Source organism: Cyprinus carpio, chromosome B6, assembly GCF_018340385.1.
Source record: "Cyprinus carpio isolate SPL01 chromosome B6, ASM1834038v1, whole genome shotgun sequence".
Taxonomy (NCBI): domain Eukaryota; kingdom Metazoa; phylum Chordata; class Actinopteri; order Cypriniformes; family Cyprinidae; genus Cyprinus; species Cyprinus carpio.
The window spans coordinates 13,192,329-13,212,419 of record NC_056602.1 but is presented as its reverse complement, the minus strand read 5'-3'; the positions used below and the strand labels follow the sequence as shown (position 1 = coordinate 13,212,419).

The 20,091-nt window shown below is 35.7% G+C and overlaps 1 pseudogene; it reads left to right on the top strand.

The window, feature by feature from the left end:
* LOC109074884 overlaps positions 1–20,091 on the top strand; it is a 51,475-nt pseudogene that overhangs the window by 2,081 nt on the left and 29,303 nt on the right.

Sequence of the window (20,091 nt, the reverse complement as noted above, 5' to 3'; positions counted from 1 at the left end):
CTTGAGTGTTTGCCGATACTGATCCATTATGTTTTTTTTTTCAGTTCATAATATCTTTAACTTATTAACTTGCTAACTACACATTGCTTCATTATAAATGAAGAGAAAACATAAAAATACATAAAATATTGTATAAATGATATTTACAAATATAACTACTACTAAATAAATATATATACTCTATAAACAATGTGTTATTTACTAGGACAACAGACATGATACATACAATAAAACAATTATATAGGCTAAACTTTAAAGCTAAAGGAGGAACATTGTTTTAGTAATTACGTGATTTGTGCTTTGCCTCTGCTGTTCTGTGTGGGTGAATCTAATGGCGAATTTCATCAAAAGTAACATTACTACTATTAATAATACTTTTGAATTGGATGTACATTTCCATTTAAATAAAGAATTAAAAAGAAGCAATATGATATGAAGTTAAACACATATGCTGATTCCCATGAAATCCATCCCAACAATTCCTGATGTACTTGTGCATTACTTAAATTGTTACTTTCAAACAGAAAAGTTACATAGTGTAGCTTTAATTATCTTTCATTACAAAAACAGTATGAACGGCTCCAATGCAGAGTGGCTTAAAAGCATTTTATTCACATTCTGAGTGCTTTACAGATGATGGTATGCATTACAGCAATATCTCTTTCTTGAGTCACAGATGAACCCTCGTACCATAATGAAAAGTTTAGAGCATAAAGAAGAGATATTGTGTGTGCAACACAGAGTGTATTGCATCTATTCAACAGCTTACCAAGTCTTTTCATCAGGGTTTTAAATTCTAGTAACTGCTTGTGAATGATGTGTGTTTATTCAGTCCTCTTTTCCAGTGATCTCATCTAACAGACACCCAATAGTGTAGATTCAGAGTCACCAGTAAACTCCAGCAAAATGCAGTCATTTTAAACAAAAGCATAGACATGACATTTATGCACAAGGGAACATTGGAACATGTTGGAGGGAGTTTTAACGTGCTGAGTGTCATTACTAATTTCGACAATGTTTTCAATGCTGAATGGAGAAGTTTTCAAACTGGAATTCCAATCAAATATACTGTCTTTTACTGTCTAATATAATGTCATCAGAAGACCTGAAATATAGGGCATGAAATTGTTTATGGTGCTTTTTCATTGAAGTGGAAGGCCATATTATACGAAAGTCAGTGAACTTCTATGGTTAGGTTATTAACAGTGAAGTACACAGTAACATCATGCCAAGACCAAAAGAGTTGCCCAAGCCCCTCAAAAGTAAGGTTGTTGTGCCCTGTGAGTAGTGAGATTAGCAACATTATGTTTCCCATCTATACATTCTAAACATTCATTTTCTCGGTAGTTCTATGCAGTTTTTGAATGACTGTCTTTTGATCGAAAAATTAAGATTAAACTCAAAGTAAAGTTTAAGACAAACATTGATGTTGGCTTAACAAAGCCTAGTTTAAAGTTTATTCAGGACTTTTAATTTGTCCATTTTTTGACATTCCCCATACACATACTAACCCTAACACTGTTTGCAGCCAAAATTCATAAAACGCAAACATTTTTTTTCTGTATTTTTGATCAAATAAATGCAGGCTTGATGAGCAGAAGAGACTTCTTTCAAAAACATTAAAAATAGTAATGTTTTCCAAACTTTTGACCTGTACTGTGTGTGTATATATATATATATATATATATATATATATATATATATATATATATATATATATATATATATATAGTCAATTTCTTCGAGTGTATCCATATTTTGTTTTGAAAGGATGTCTTGAAGACCTTTGTTTCTGTATAGTGAAATGTTTGTGAAGTCAACTTTCAGAGCATGTCTGGAGATGAATTTCTTGTAGAGTGTCTTCATATATTGAGACAGCATTGGATGAAAATACAGTGCATATTTCTTTGCTGAAGTGTTTTGCTATTTGGTTTTCAGGGTGTTATAGTTGGTTGCTAGGCTGTTTTGGCTGGGTGCTGAGCATCACTACGGGGTTCTAGCTGGTTACCAGAATGTTCTGGCCAATTTCTAGGTGTTGTTAGGGTTGCTAAGTCTTTATGGAGTACAATATTATCCTACTTCCTTAAAACACAACATGGACATAAATGTCAATAGATATAACACCATCTCTATGGCAACCCAAGGCTCTGTAAACAGTAAAATAAAAAGTGGTCACAATCCACTTCTTTCTTTAGCCAATCAAACAACTTTTGATTTCTGCCTGCCAGTCATTTTGCAGGTGCCATTCATTTAGCCACACAAATTAGGATTTTTCTTTTTTTCCATCCATTGAAAGTCTATTTCTTTTTTATGCAACACATGTAAAAGAACAGAACAGACAGGTCACTAGGGGTATCACATAGCCATTATGTTGTTCATATACAGTTAACTTCATATCAGGGGTTGCTCTCCCAATAGTCTCGGAAGAGAAAGAAAGAGAGAAAAAATAATAATAATAATAATAATAAATAAATAACAATAAAAAATCCACTTGGAGAATATTTGTCCATAAAGGGTCCTCTGATAAAGCATTAGAAGACAAAAAACAAACAAACAAACAAACAAACAGACATTGCAGTCCACTTACAATAGCTCACTATGTTTTATCCATACTCCTATACTTTAACCATTTTGACCAGTACTTGTAAAATGTATCCATATCTTTTACAATCATTATCCATTCTGCTTTTGTCATGCAACCATTTCTTAATTATTGCTTTTTTACTAGCAACCAATAATAGTTTAAGTAGGTATTTATCTTGAGTACTAAAATCAGTTGGTATGTTTCCTAAATATATGGTACCAAAGCTGTTCTCAATTTCGAATTCCCATATTTTTTTTATTTCAGTGATTACCTCTAACCAATAAGATTGAATATGTAACATTTTTAAGTGACAAAAAGTACATAAAGACATTGTGGAAGTAATCGCTAAGAATCGAGTCCTCTGAAGAGACACAATCACTTATATGTTGAACTGATTAAATTTTAGTACTTTTTATTTGACAATGATTACAAAATTATCATTTTGTAATTTAATATAGACTTAGAGTTGGGCTAAGTGTTTTAATAAAGCATGTTGAAGTATAAAATGCCTTGGGCACCTAAATTATGAGAAACGGACTCTTACTAATAACAGAGATAACAAAGAAAGTCAGAGATATACAGTGATATAGTGGTGCAAATCTGTACATGTACTTTGGGCCTGTGTCTGTGGAATGACAGGCTGTAGTCTTGTGTATGTGTGTTTGTTCCCCTTCAGCAGGGGGGATAGAGAGAAAGCTGTCCAGCTCCCTTTGTCTCTTTTGTTGGAGTGGAGATTTAAAAGGTCAGTGAAAAGAGGGGGAATTGGAGAATGAGGGAGAGTTGCAGATGGAGGGGAGGGGTGAGTGAGTGAGTAACTGTTGAATATGTGAATGAGTGCATGTACAGGCTGGAGTTTGTAAGGTGTGCATAAGTATTTTAATAAAAACTGAAATAAATTGTAGCCTATATATAAATCAATATTTTATTTAATGTGTAATGCGTTCCATGTTACTGTACAGTTAGCATATTAATATGTAGTATAATTTATCATTCAGACAATGGTTAAAAAAACTATTGTTTTATCAAATGTCTTTCTTTTACATTTTAAACTTCCGTGTATTGGATGGATGTAGTGACATGTCTACATCAGGAAAAAAAATCTTCTGTAATTTTGTACATTTCTAAATTAAGATACTAACTCCAATTTCATTAGCAGTAATTCAGAAAGAGGAACCTAACTCTAAGCCAATAGGTAATTTAAATATTTTCTGCGCTCTGTTTCTCATCCTTTGTCTCACTGATGCAGTCACACAGAACTCCTCAAAACTCTTCCTGGGACACTCATAAACATTCCTACCCTTGAGATGGTCTCTATCCTGGGAAAAGGAGTTGCCATGGCGAAGAGAACATGAATGTTGGACCAGACCTGCTTGCCTTTTAGGGCTTTAATAAAGATCGTTCTCCCTTTTTATTCCCTGATGCAGCACTAGTAAAAGCCTTCTTGATCTGTTAAAGGTGCAGAGTTTTGTTGGCTCTTTGTCATTGTAGATATGAAATTCTTTATTTTTTTGTAGGGAATATATGTAGATTGATACAACAGTAGTCCCTTTGATGTTATGGAGGCAAAAACTATAAAAGATGCATTCCATATTTAATGTTTATTTAGAGCAGAAAAGTGTTAATATACACTGATTGTGTAAGCAAGCATTCATTTAGGGATATGTGTAAAGAACTCCTTACAGTTAGTGGAGTCTCTTGGCAATAATTTTGTCCTGGGAACTACCCCTCTTTTCGTTTTTTTTCCCCCTTGCTGAATTAGTGGGAACAAACCCCCACCCACCTGGAACATAGCTGTTACATAAGGATACATTTGTTGCAACACACTCTCTCTCTCTCTCTCTCTCTCTCTCTCTCTCGGAACATAGCTGTTACATAAGGATACATTTGTTGCATATAACACAACCTGCAGACTGTGTAGGCCTAATGTTGACCTATAGACTTATCTGTGTTTCAAAAGGGGCCTTGCTTTTGGATTTCATGTTGCTTTAGACATTCTTTTGTGGACTTGTTTCAGTGTTTGTACAAGATCCTCTTAGATGGCCTTATATTCTCAAATACTGTGGAATGCTTGGTTGAGTCTATAATTTCCTCAGGGCCTTTCTGGCCTCAAACCATAATGCTTCCATTCCTGCTGCACTGTTTGGATCTCCTTTTAGCCAAAGGCTATTTTTAGTTTTATAAATAAACAGTTCAACTTTTGTCTCATTTGTTCAAAGCACATTATCTATAGTATTCGATTATGTCATCAAACATTCCCTGCCACAATACTGGTTGAGGAATGGCATAAACAAAGGAAAGCAAAGCACTTCTCTGTTGCTGCCGAACTGCATAGAGAAAAACTACACTGAGAAATGGATAAGAGTTAGAGAGACCTGTTGGAGTGCATAATTTCTGCTGCTTTTTGATACAAAAACTTAATACAAATGGTTATATCAATGTCATAAAATAATATTCTAGGATTTACTTAAAGTTTATTTTTAGTAATGAAATAATTGAAATGATTGATCCAGTTGTCCCAATTTACCTACATTCGCCCTTTCCTTTTGGATTATGAACCCAAAAAAAACAAATTAATTTAAAAATTTGAATTCTCACACTGTGCTCGATTCCCTCCCTCTTTCCTCCCACCTTTCTACAGCACATTTCTTGAGCCTTGAGGCAAATCTGAGGTGTGAACAACTTGACTCAACTTATAAACTCTTGACCCTTTGATAAAGGTTTAGTCTCTGTCTCAAACCCCACAATTCTCCTTTCTACCAATTATGATTGCTGGATATCAGTAACCGCGAACGTTGCAGACTCAATGTGGTCATAACCACAAACGCAACAAAGTTGAGAAAAGACTTTCGATTAAGAGACCAAAATCAGTGTAGAGTGTGTAATGTCAGAGATTTTTATGAGGCTGCTGTAATCAAACTGAGTCCTCTCTTGAAAAGAACGTTGAAACTAGAGTTCAATCAACTGCGGCTCCTGTAGCGACTGGTGGAACTCGCTGTTTTGGCAATGCGCCTGAATAGGGGCAGCTGTGACCTAATGGTTAGAGATTTGGATTCGTAACCAGAAGGTTGCAGGTTCGAGTCTCGGTGCTGGCAGGAGTTGTAGGTGGGAGGGAGTGAATGAACAGCGCTCTCTTCCACCCTCAATACCCATGGCTGAAGTGCCCTTGAGCAAGGCACTGAACCCCCAGTTGCTCCCCGGGCGCTGGATATATAGCTGCCCACTGCTCCGGGTGTGTGTTCACAGTGTGTTCACTTCTCACTGCTGTTGTGATTCTAAAAATGTTGTTCCTCATCGGCATTTTAGTTGTGGTGTGGACAGTGCTAATATTTTTCATTTAGGTTGGTCTTTAAAACTATCTTTATAGTTATAGGTTTCATCCTTGGTGTGAATGAGCTTTAACTGTCAGTCAGTGTTTTAAAATTCAAATAAGTGTTAAGATTTTACTTATGAACAGTTAAATTATTTGATTATTTGTAAAACTAACAAATAAAAATCCTGCATAGTCCTTTTTAAATGATTATATTTTAAAAGAACACAACTAAAGAACAATAATAAAGAATCAGAACACCTTTTGGACTGGTATATTTTAACTGAATGCAAAAATGTAAGCATGTTTACTTTTTCTGGTTTAAACTTTGAACGGTGAGGTAAAAAGATGTGTCCCTGAAACACTGCAGTGACGCTGCTGATGTATGACGCTGCTGACGTGTTTTCTGGTGTGCCCAATAACAATGATAACACGTCAGCAGCGTCGTACGTCAGCGGCATCACTGCAGTGTTTTGAACGCACTCACAACAGACCCGTAATTGAATTAACGACATGAGGGTGAGCCATTCATGACATTCAATTCAATTCAATTCAAGTTTATTTGTATAGCACTTTTTACGATACAAATCATTGCAAAGCAACTTTACAGAAAATTAAGTTTCTGCAATATTTAGTAGTAGCTTATCAGTGATGACTGTCAGTTTATGTGCATACGGCAGAAATGTTCAGAAAAATCGATAAAAGACGTAAACAAACAGATGATTAACACTATTAACAGCAATTATGCAATCAAACTTATAGCAAAATGTGGTAGTTCTGTATGTTGTCTCTGGGTTAGCATCATCTGAGGTCCTCTGAGGGACTGGCATCATCTCTTCTCAGGTATTCTGGATCCAGACTGGAGCTTGGCAAAACAGAGAAACAAATAGAGACATAATTAGCGTAGCTGCTGTTCCAGCCAAGTAAAATTTATTAGTTTAACCCAAGCTAAAGAATAATAATGCGCATTTGATCAGATAAAACTGCAGTCCAAAATTATGAGATGCATTATGTGAATGCATGGCCAAAGAGATGTGTTTTTAAACTAGATTTAAACAGAGAGTGTGTCTGAACCCCTAACATTATCAGGAAGGCTATTCTGGAGTCTGGGAGCCAAATGTAAAAAAGCTCTACCTCCTTTAGTGGACTTTGCTATCCTAGGTACTATCAAAAGTCCAGCGTTTTGTGACCTTAGGGAGCATGATGGGTTGTAGCGTGGTAGAAGACTAGTTAGGTATGCAGGAGCTAAGCCATTAAGGGCCTTATAAAGTAAGTAGTAATATTTTGTTACTGATACAGAACTTAATAGGTAGCCAGTGCAGAGACTGTAAAATTGGGGTAATAATATGATCATATTTTCTTGACCTGGTAAGGACTCTAGCCGCTGCATTTTGGACTACCTGTAGCTTGTTTATTGAGGATGCAGGACAACCACCTAGCAGTGCATTACAATAGTCCAATCTAGAGGTCATGAACGAATGAACTAGCTTTTCTGCATCACAAACAGGTAACATGTTTCGTAGCTTGGCATTGTTTCTAAGATGGAAAAATGCTGTTTTTGTAAAATGGGAAATATGATTTTCAAAAGACAAGTTACTGTCTAATATAACACCCAGATTTTTGACAGTAGAGGAAGTAAAAGTACATCCGTCTAATTGCAAATTGTAATCTACGAGATTCTTTGTAATGTTTTCTGGTCCAATAAGTAATATCTCCGTCTTATCTGAATTTAATAGGAGAAAATTATTGGTCATCCAATCTTTTACATTTTTAACACACTCTGTTATTATGTTATAATTTTGAAGTTTCACCTGGTCTTGTTGAGATATATAGTTAAGTATCATCAGCATAACAGTGGAAACTAATCCCGTATTTTCTAATGATATTACCAAGGGGCAACATGTATATTGAAAATAGCAGAGGACCTAGGACAGATCCTTGTGGCACTCCATATTTTACTGGTGATAAATGAGATGACTCCCCATTTAAATAAACAAAGTTGTAGCGATCGGACAGGTAGGATCTAAATAGGGGTTGCACGACTACTGATTTCTGCTAGTCGATTACTTATTTAAAAAATACTCGAGTTACTCGACTACTCGTGGTTCATGCTACTGTGAATAGACATTAAATAGTTTTTAGCAATAAACGTTTATTAATTGACTAATTAATTAATAGCCTAATGCAACAATTACATAACATACGTTAACTGTCAAAACTTTATAATTATGACTTTACATAATTTAAATTTCATGTAACCAGTAGGCTATTTCTATCTGTAACAGTCACAAAATTATTAGTATCTGTTTTCGGATAAAACCAGGTGTCGTACAGTTACTTGATAAGGCCGTTATGCCTATCTTTCCCCCCGTAGTTATCACTGAACAAATATGCTGCGTTAAAATAAAATAATTATTCATTTCTAAAAATTAATTAATCCTATAAGCAGAGATGTCATGACAAACGTTTAGTGATCATTTGAACCCGACTGAATGAATTCAAGGCGCACATTTTCATTACGCAGAATTCTCTAAGCGAGTCTTTTTGAACTTACTAAACAAATGTGTGTGTGCCACGCAAACCAGCAAAAAATAAAGAAGCAAACATAGAAAATGTATCTGCATCTAAGTTGATTATTAGCCTACTTTTAAGAGAGAGCTTGGTGTTTGAGAGACTGAGGCGCGCAACGCGGCTGTTTGATTGGTGAGCGCGCTGTGGTTAATCCATTCATTCATGTATCATTTCGTAGCCTACGGTTTAAATCATTGCCTAAATATATACAAATAATAGACCGTGTATGATGTATTATTATAGGTGATATTACTCTTGCCAAGCTCTGATTTCTGAGAGATGCACGGAGAGGCAACAGCAATGTTTGATTTGCGCTCTTTTCTTTCATAAAGTTTATATTCATTCAGTTCACACACTCATTATTGCGTGACTTTAGAAGTCTGTGTATAATACTGCGCTGATCCCCTGGCGCAATTGTTATCTAGCAAACAGCAGAGTGTGCCAGCCTCAGCCGAATATTCAGGCAGAATTATTCCTCATCCGTTATTTGTTTTTGAAGCTATCCGTGCCATTCCGAATAAGGTATTCAGCTTCGGGCACACCCCTAATTATTAAATTACATATTTTAATTTTACATGTAACATAGAGAAAGTGATAGAAAGTAACATCTATACACAATATTGTTATCCTACAATTTGCGTTGTAGGCAAACTGTGCATGCATTATGGTTAATGCACACTCGAGTAGTCAATTGTTTCCGACAGCGCCGACTAGTGGTTAAAGTAGTCGATCACTCGACTACTCGACTAGTCTGTGTAACCCCTAGATCTAAACCATCTTAAAGCCTGCCCTTGGAGACCTGTATAGTTTTGTAATCTATCTATGAGTATGTCGTGATCTATGGTGTCAAACCCAGCACTAAGATCAAGTAAAACTAGCAATGAGATGCAGCCTTGATCTGATGCAAGAAGCAAGTCATTTGTAATTTTAACAAGTGCGGTTTCTGTGCTATGATGGGGCCTGAAACCCGACTGAAATTCTTCATGGAGTTCATTTTTTTGCAGGTAGGAGCAAAATTGAGCAGACACAACTTTTTCTAAAATTTTAGACATAAATGGAAGATTTGAAATGGGTCTGTTATTTGCCAGTTCACTAGGATCTAGTTGTGGTTTCTTAATAAGAGGCTTAATAACCACCAGCTTGAATGGTTTTGGGACGTGACCTAAAGATAACGACGAGTTAATAATATTGAAAAGCGGTTTTTCTGCTACAGGTAACAACTCTTTCAGTAATTCAATGGGTACAGGATCTAATAAACATGTTGTTGGTTTAGATGCAGTGATAAGTTTATTTAGCTCTTCCTGTCCTATAGTTGTAAAGCACTGCAGTTTATCTTTGGGTGCGATGGATAAAACTAAAGTATTAGACGCTGTAGAATCTACATTTGTTATTGTATTTCTGATGTTATCTATTTTATCAGTGAAGAAATTCATAAAGTCATTACTATTTAACTGTGAGGGAATATTTAGATCGGGTGGCGTCTGGTTATTTGTTAATCTAGCCACTGTGCTAAATAAAAACCTTGGATTGTTTTGGTTGTTTTCTATGAGTTTGTGGATATGCTCTGCCCTGGCAGTTTTTAGAGCCTGTCTATAGCTGGACATATTATTTATCCACGCAATTCTAAAAACTTCCAAGTTAGTTTTTCTCCATTTGCGCTCAAGACTACGAGTTTCTTTCTTGAGAGCGTGGGTATTACTGTTGTACCATGGCACAGTAACCTTTTTCAACTTGATGGGGGCAACAGCTTCTAATGTATTAGAGAAGATAGTGCCCATATTGCCAGTCATTTTGTCTAGTTCATGTGTATTTATGGGTACACAGAGCAGTTGAGATAAATCAGGCAGGTTATTTGTGAATCTGTCTTTGGTGGCTGGAACAATATTTCTGCCCGTACGATAACGCGAAGCTATATAGTTATTATCATCAGTACGTAGAATGCACGATACAAGGAAATGGTCAGTAACATCATCACTTTGAGGTACGATATCTATGTCAGTAAGATCGATTCCATGCGATATAATTAAATCTAGCTTATGATTAAAACGATGAGTGGGCCCGGTGACATTTTGCTTTACTCCAAAACAGTTTAATAAGTCAGTAAACGCAAGTCCTAATGCATCATTTGTATTATCAACATGAATGTTAAAATCTCAGAAAATTAGCGCTTTATCAGCGTTAACCAACAGGTCTGAGAGGAAATCTCCAAATTCTTTTAGGAATTCTGTATATGGCCCTGGTGGTCTATACACAGTAGCCAGAGATAGAGATACAATAGATTTCTTTTGCATATCTGACAGTGTAACATTAAGCATAAGTATTTCAAATGATTTAAACCTGTATCCTGTTTTCTGGGTAACATTGAGAATATCACTATATATTGTTGCAACACTTCCCCACACGACCAGTCTGACGGGGCTCATGCTTATAACAGTTGTTTGGTGGAGTAGACTCATTTAGACCAATATAATCATTTGGTTTTAGCCAGGTTTCAGTCAAGCAGAGTACATCAAGACATAATTTTAATTTTTGGGTGAACTAACCCTTTAAGCTTTAGAACTCTATTATAACATGTTATATTTAAAGTCTTTGCTCATGGCCTCAGTTAAATTAATATTATTGCCTTGTCATATTTTTGTTGTCAAAAATAATGTAGACTTAAACACAAGATATTATTTATTTTAGGATACATTTGTATTTAATTGACCAGTTTATTAATCTAAATATTGATAACATTTAATAAACTGAACAATCTGAAACTGCTGTCACCAACACCATACAGTCTTTTAATGAAGTCTTGAAGTAGATATTCTAGGATATTGGACATCAGTGTTAAATTGAGGTTTTGGTTGAAGGTCTTGAGCGTGTATGTCACCCTATGTGTGTCGGGCAAGTGAGTGCATGTTTTTGGCCAGAGGACGAAATAAATAATGTGTTTGAGTTGAATTAGAAGACTGGGCTGTTCTCTTCCCCATGTGTTGTGTTCTTTTCTCTTTAGACTAAACATAAAATCAATATTTTAAGATTTTGTTTTGCTTTTCTAATACATATTAATACCTCTTATACAACAGTTAGTTTCAGTCCTCAGAAAATATATATGCACTCTTTGCTATTTCGAGGCTTGGCCACTCAAATTTAAGTCTGCAGTATATATTTTTTTTTCTCTTGTTGAATTTCCTGTTTCAGTCTGGAATATGTCACAGTAGGAAGTAAAATGTGTTGCGAACATCATTTCATGTTGACCTTTAAGGAATGTTAAGCTGGCAGGAAGACACATAACTATTACACTAGCAGATATTTCCTAAAAATTTAAGACAGAATACAGAATACTCAGGTTAAGGCATGTTGTGTTTACAGAACTCCTAGCTCAGAGCATTACTGTGCTGAAAGTAGCCTCATGGACTGTTCATTCACTGTCAATTCAATAGCACATTGAATTGAATCTTCAAATACTTTTATTTATACAGCTTTTTATAAAGGCAGCTATGTCACTATTTGAATAGGCTGCTGCAGGACTATATTGGGCTATGTTCACCCTCCAGACAGTGCTCAATTCCAATTTTTTGATCTCATCTGATTTTTTTAATTTTTTTTGTATGGCTGTTCAGATTATTTTTAAAGGGATCATATGATTATACTAAAAAGAACATTATTTTAGGTATTTGGTGTAATGAAATGTGTTTGTGCGGTTTAAGGTTAAAAAATCACATTATTTTCCACATAATGTACATTATTGTTTCTCCTCTATGCTTCGCCTTTCTGAAACGCGTCAACTTTTACAAAGCTCATCAGTCTCAAAAGCGAGGTGTGCTCTGATTAGCCAGCTATCCAGTGCGTTGTAAATGGCTGAAAACCTCAAGCGTGTGACGGAAATATTATGCCCTCCACCATATTGCGATGCCATATCCTGGCACAACCAGACAAAACCAAAAAAACCCATTACAAACGAAGCATTAGTTGCATCCAGTGGGGACATAATTACTGATTATAATGACTTTTTATAATGTCTTTTTACACGTTGCATTGCATCAGGCAGCGTAAACAAACCATGTCTGCATTTGTGATTAGAGAAATGACAAACAACAAGCGCTACTCTACACTGCTCAAAACGCGTGTTTGAATCATCAATGGCAAATTCTTTAAATAAAAAAAACGTACTTCCAGTCTGTGAGTCAGGACAGCCGGCAGATCAGGAAACAGTCCTCCATAAAATGCGTTGCACACATCTGAATATTTGGGTTGAACTGTTCTGGAACAGTGATTTCTAGTCGTGTCCTCTTTTGGAAGGCCAAACAAAGCAGTTTCGCATTCACAACAAAACACAGCGTCACACACGGCGGGCTGAGTGAGCGGAGAACGGTGCGGCTGGCAGATTCGACGAAGGAGCTTGCGGCAACCACAAGTGAATAGAATGAACGTACATGGAGAAAATGCATGTACTCGTCTCTTTCAGATGTGAAATCTATGAATCGCAAATGATTTTCAACTTGTGCGAAATTTAATGTTTTCAGCTCTCTGCCTTGTAAATAGGGCTGCACGATTAATCGCATGCGATTGTCATGCGTGTCTCGTCAGTAAAGCCGGTTCTATGATAAGCAGTAAATGTCCATCACCTGCTTTCAAATGGAGCGACATTTACTACAGTCAAGTCAAGTCACCTTTATTTATATAGCGTATTTTAACAATACAGATTGTGTCAAAGCAACTGCATTAGTATTAAGAAGGAAAATAGTGCGTCAATAATGCAAAATGACAATAGTAAACACAAATTTTTCAGTTAAAGGCAGTTTATCATTGAATTCAGTGATGTCATCATCGAGCACTATTCAGTTTAAATAGTATCTGTGCAATCAAGTCAACAATATCGCTGGAAATGAAGTGTCCCCAACTAAGCAAGCCAGATGCGACAGCGGCAAGGAACCAAAACTCCATTGATGAAATATATAAGAAAAAACCTTCATACAAACAAATCTCAGTTGGGGGGTCAGTTCTTCTCTGGCCAGACGAACCAGCAATTGAATTCCAGGTTGCAGCAAAGTCACATTGTGCAGAGGACTCAACTGGTTCCTGTGGTCTTTTGTCCCGGTGGCCGTCTGAGACAAAGTCTTTACATGGTATCTGGGGCTCATCTAGTTGTCCTGGTTTCGACTTGACTTTTGGGGCTGTAGAGGTCCTCTCTAGGTGCTGATCCACCATCTGGGCTGGATACGTACTGGATCCGGGTGACTGCAGTGACCATCTGATCTGGATACAAACTGGATCTGGTGGCTACGGTGACCTCGGAATAAGAAAGAAACAGACTAATATTAGCGTAGATGCCATTATTATAACAATGTAGCAGGTACATTGGGTGTTATGGGAAGTGTTCCCGGTTTCGGTTGACCTAATTAATGCAGCCTAAAACTCCTGTAATGGATTTGAATATTAGAAATGTGTTAGTGTGTTATGTGTAAACCAGGTTAAAGAGATGAGTCTTTAATCTAGATTTAAACTGACAGAGTGTGTCTGCCTCCCGAACAATGTTAGGTAGTTCATTCCAGAGTTTGGGTGCTAGATAGGAAAAGGATTTTGCCGCCCGCAGTTGATTTTGATACTCTAGGTATTATCCAATTACCAGAGTTTTGAGAACACAGCAGATGTGGAGGACTATAATATAACAAAAGCTTGTTCAAACACTGAGGTGCTAAACCATTCAGGGCTTTATAAGTAATAAGCAAGATTTTAAAATCTATACGATGTTTAATAGGTAGCCAGTGCAGTGTTGACAGAACCAGAGTAATATGGTCATACTTCCTGGTTCTAGTAAGAACTCTAGCTGCTGCATTTTAGACTGGAGTTTGTTTATTAAGCATGCAGAACAACCACCCAAAAAAGCATTACAATAATCTAACCTTGAGGTCATAAATGCATGAATTAACATTTCTGCATTTGACATTGAGACCATAGGTCGTAATTTAGATATATTTTGAGATGAAAAAATGCAGTTTTACAAATGCTAGAAATGTGGCTTTCTAAGGAAAGATTGCAATCAAATAGCACACCTAGGTTCCTAACTGATGATGAAGAATTGACAGCACAGACCATCAAGTCTTAGACAGTGTTCTAGGTTATTACATGCAGAGTTTTTATGTCCTATAATTAACACCTTTGTTTTTTCAGAATTTAGCAGTAAGAAATTACTTGTCATCCTGTTTTTATATCGACTATGCATTACGCTACTTTTTCAAATTGGTATGTTTCGCCAGGCCATGAAGAAATATAGAGCTGAGTATCATCAGCATAACAGTGAAAACTAACACCGTGTTGTTTCCTGATGGTATCTCCCAAGGGTAACATGTAAATCATGAAGAGTAACGGCCCTAGTACTGAGCCTTGAGGTACTCCATGCTGCACTTGTGATCGATATGATCCTTCTTCATTCACTGCTACAAATTGATGGCGGTCATATAAGTACAATTTGAACGATGCTAATGCACTTCCATTAATGCTAACAAAGTTATCTAGTCTATTCAAAAGAATATTGTGGTCAATAGTGTCGACTGCAGCGCTAAGATCCAGTAGCACTAATAGAGAGATACAACCACGATCAGATGATAAGAGCAGGTCATTTGTAACTCTAATTAGAGCAGTCTCAGTACTATGATACGATCTAAATCCTGACTGTAAATCCTCACAGATTCCATTTTTAACTAAGAAGGAATATAATTCTGAGGATACTACCTTTTCTAGTATCTTGAACAGAAAAGGGAGATTTGAGATTGGTCTGTAATTAACTAGTTCTTTGGGGTCAAGTTGTGGTTTTTTGATGAGAGGCTTAAAAACAGCCAGTTTGAAGGTTTTGGGGACATATCCTAATGACAATGACGAATTAATAATACTCAGAAGAGGATCTATGACTTCTGGAAGCACCTCTTTTAGGAGCTTAGAGGGAATAGGATCTAACATACTTGTTGTTGAGATTTAGATGATTTAACAAGTTTATACAATTCTTCCTCTCCTATAGTAGAGAATGAGTGGAATTGTTCCTCAGGCGATCTATAGTGTACTATCTGATGCGATACTGTAGCTGACGGCTGCATGGTTACAATTTTATCTCTAATAGTATTGATCTCGGAAGTAAAGTAGTTCATAAAGTCATTACTCCCTAGATATTGTGAAATTTAAACAATCATATATCCATTTTTAATCTACAATCCATCCACTCAATTTAAAAAATACATTGGGTTATCTTTTTCTTCTAAAAGAGATGAAAAGTAATCAGATCTAGCAGTATTTAATGCTTTTCTGTAGGATAGGTTACTTTCCGGCCAAGCAATATGAAATACACAGAGCCGTAGTTCGTTAACAGGTGAAATGCGATTCATCTGTGATTATGACTCGATATTGCATAAACCAAAAGTGAACTACGCAAAAGCAAAATAAAAAAACCCACAATCAAAATCACTTAATAGACAATCACTACAAACCACAGAACCAGCTTTACTGATGAGACACGCATGACAATCGCATGCAATTAATCGTGCAGCCCTGCTTGTAAACAACCCCTAATTAATGTCATTAACATATAAAAGATCACCAGTCATTGTCCAAATCCTTTTAATTTAGAACAGCAAGAACCTGCAGTACTCCGACAAGAAAAAGTATGTCTGCTCAGACCCTGACGTGACGCTAAGCAATTTTCCACATCAAAGGCAGTTTTTAGAAATATGAGAATTTTTACAAATAAGATGAAATCTGAGCATACGCACATTTTATAAATGAGGCACCGGGATCAAAAAGATCAGATTCCATGTAGTTTGTGCTGTTCACACTGTCAAGGGAAAAAAAAGTTCTGTGTCACATATTAAACAAAAACTGGGCCACATTTTTCTGCAGTGTGAATGTATCCTTATAGTAGCATCATAGTTTTTTTATATATAATATATATCTCCACCTGCCACTAAATGTCAAATGATTGTTTAATAGTTCGGATCAGTTTCCCATTTTCCAGTTCTCTTTTTCAAAGTTCGTTTTTTGTGTAAATATGCAAAGTATTTAGTTAAATGCAGCTTTTATTGGCTTTATGTTATGTCAGACTTAGTTATATAAATTATGGTATTTACTTAATTTGCCTTTTACACAGAGATTCTTGGAACGTTTCTGTAAAAGTTGTTCTGGTAACTGTTTTGGGATTGTGGAATTTTAGTGTCGATGCTTAGTATTTTGTTCTGTGCTAACTTGAGACCTGTAAAAATGTTTGCTGGAAGGAGGTTTGCATCAAATCCAATAAACAAATTTTTTTCTTGGTATCTCTATGAATGTTTTTTCAATACATTGACTAATGTTTTACTATGCTATTTCTTATACACAAGTGAATGTATAAATAAATGTACACAAGTAAACCAATGATTACAGGAGTGAACAATGTACATTATTTTGTACAGCACAGTATCATAAAATATAAAATTGAAACTAAAGAATGCATTTCTATCATTTGTTGCATGATTTAAGGAATTTATTAGATATTTTCAAGTTTTTGATGTAAAAAATGTTTTTTTTTTGTTAATTAATTTCAACAGTGTAGACAATTGGTTGTGCTATCAGTATTGTCTGAGATTGCAAGCTCATTGGGAATACGTGACTCTGGCAGATCGTGAAATATATAGACTCTTCGTCATATGTGGATTACTGGGTTAGCTGGATTTTATTGTTGGTGATTTAACATGATCCAGGATTGATACGTTTTTTGAAGCTTATCCCAAAGTTGCTGCCATAACAACAGGTCTGTAAACTCAAACCTGCTGGGAGGCAGGCGTTAATTCAAGTAAACAGGATTAGTTTGTATGATCTTGTGAAGGTGATACTGAATATCAGTACCAGCCACTGCTATGTTCTGTTGCAGTATATCTTAAGTGCATCTTTATTAAACCAGGAAAAAAAAGTAAAAAAAAATATTATATATAAAATATTATTTTAATTATTATTATTTTTTTAATAATTGAGCATTAGGGATATACCGGTATCAAATTTTCATGTTGTGATTAATTGATAATGCTTTTATCACGGTATATGGTATTATCACGGTATGAAAATGTAGTTGCAAAAAAGTGTTTTCATAATACAGTATAACATTTTTCTTATAACAAAAATAACTGAACATTTTAATACAATATAGCAATAAACAAAAATGTATAAAGTTACAAATTTTACACAGATTAAAGTGCAAAAGAATTATAAAGACCAATAGGTATCACTTTACAATAAGATCTACATGGTTAACTTTAGTTAATGCATTAACATTCACAATGAGCAATAGCTACATTTGCTACAGAAGTTATTAATCTTTGTTTAAAAATACAATTCTTAGTTCATTAGATCATTTAATATCAGTTGTAACTTTTATTTTTAAAGGGGTCATATGATGTTGCTAAAAATAACATTTATTTTGTGTATTTGGTGTAATGAAATGTGTTTATGTGGTTTAAGGTAAAATAAAAACATTATTTTCCACATAATGTACATTATATTGTTATACAGAAGGCCCCGCCTTCTGAAACGCGTTGTTTTTTTTACAAAGTTCATCGGTCTGAAAAGCGAGGTGTACTCTGATTGGCCAGCTATCCAATGCGTTGTGATTGGCCAAATGTTTCAAGCGTCTGACGGCAATGTTATGTCCCATCCTGTTATGGCATGTCCTGCTCAGAACACTGGCATGACAGGACAAAAACAATAAAACCCATTACAAACAAGGCAGTTGCATCCAGTGGGGACATAATTACTGATTATAATGACTTATACTGTCTTTTTACGCGTTGCGTTGCACATAAATGTAAAACCATGTCTGCATTTTTGATTGGAGAAACAACAAACAACAAGTGCTAATCTACACTTTTTTGAACGTTTGAATCATCAGTGGCAAATCCTTTACATATGTAAGCCCACATATTACATACTGTGAGTCAGGAGCCCAGACTGATGTATTTACTCAGCGACTAGCACAGGCCAGCTCTAGGCATGACAAAGCGGATATCGTGCTCTTTTGGAAGGCCAAACAAAGTAGTTTCATTTTCACAATGAAACACACAGCTTTTCCATGAAATGGCGCCACCGGCAACAGCGTGAATAAAAGGTACGCCTTCTTTCTTTGCGTGAACATTTGTGCGGCGTTTTGCGAATCTTCTGACATAGTGACGTAGAGATGTGGGGGCGTGTTTAAACGAGCCTTTTAGGGGGGCGTGGACAAGTCATAACTTTTATAAAGTATATCTCTTTGGATTTAAGACTTTAGTCTTTGCAACCTTACAGATCTTCTTTATGCACCAAGAGCTTGTAACACTCCAAAGAGAATGGGAAAACTTCAAAATCGCATCATATGACCCCTTTAATAATGTGTTATTAAATATTGGAATTACCAATTAATAAATGTTTAGAATAATTTTTCGTTGGCAGTTTGTTAACTAACGTAAAGTTTGACAGAACAATAAAGAATCAAAACACTTTCAAACAATATCTAGGGCGTGTTGTAGTCCAGATTAAAATGAAAAAAAAAAAAAAGTTTGAAAATAAATAGCCTATGAAGTCTAAATATTTATGTATGTTGCACTGTGATGAACACCATAGCAAATACACAAATCTGAATGGCTATTTAAATCATTTAAACAGGCTTTCAGAAATGGAAAGCTGTTTTGGTTACTGGGTTTCCGGGGTAACAGCTGCATTATGTTTAGCGCCATCTGCTGAGAGTGAATGTGCTTTCATTCATAGCGTCTCTTGGGCATTCCGCTATGTAGCTTCTCATCCGTGCTTGTTTACATCGTGCACACACGTCTTTGACCAGCATACAGCGGTGTTGTGCGTTGTGACCAGTTGATGGGAAAAGTATTCTTAAAATGCATTCAAAATTCTGAATAGTTATACATAATAATTGAATTTTGCAGTGACCACGATAACAATATCGTGCATATTCCTTTTCGGGATATATGCATCAGCAAATATCAGCACGTGTTGCTGATAAATTGACAATCAATTTTACACGGTGAGAGATTTATTTGTAAAGGAATAATTATCTGTGCATTAATCTGAACAGGTGGCTTTTATGCAGGTGGCTTTGATGTAACACAGCCACTTCTCAAATGTCAAAATGCTTTTATGATGCACAGTTAATTTGTTTGAAGAACCGAATTAGCCAGAGATCAGTTATCATGATTAAAAGATCTGGCATCTGTCAAATCATCTGTATTGTATTGATGTAGTAAGATGTATAGATGTGCAAGGTAGATGAGCGAGGTAAGAAGAACATCCAGCTGAAATAAAAACTTTAAAAGCGTTCTTTTTTCCCCCACAATTACCAGATTATCAATTACTAGGACTTATTTTCATGTGGTTCCTTGCAATACTATGCTATGACCTGAAAAAACTTTTTGCATAGTGCATGATTTGTAAACTAATACATTTTGATATTTGCATCACATAACCAGCCCCATATGTTTGGCTTTCCTGACATGGTATACTTGCACGGTAGCTCACCTGGTGCAGTGTTGCACATGCTATGCTGAGCCAAAAGCTCAAAGCCTGTAGAAGGATTAACCTTTTGGAGAAAATTGAATGCAACGCAATATAATTTAGCAAATATGTACAAAGGCATGTTTTA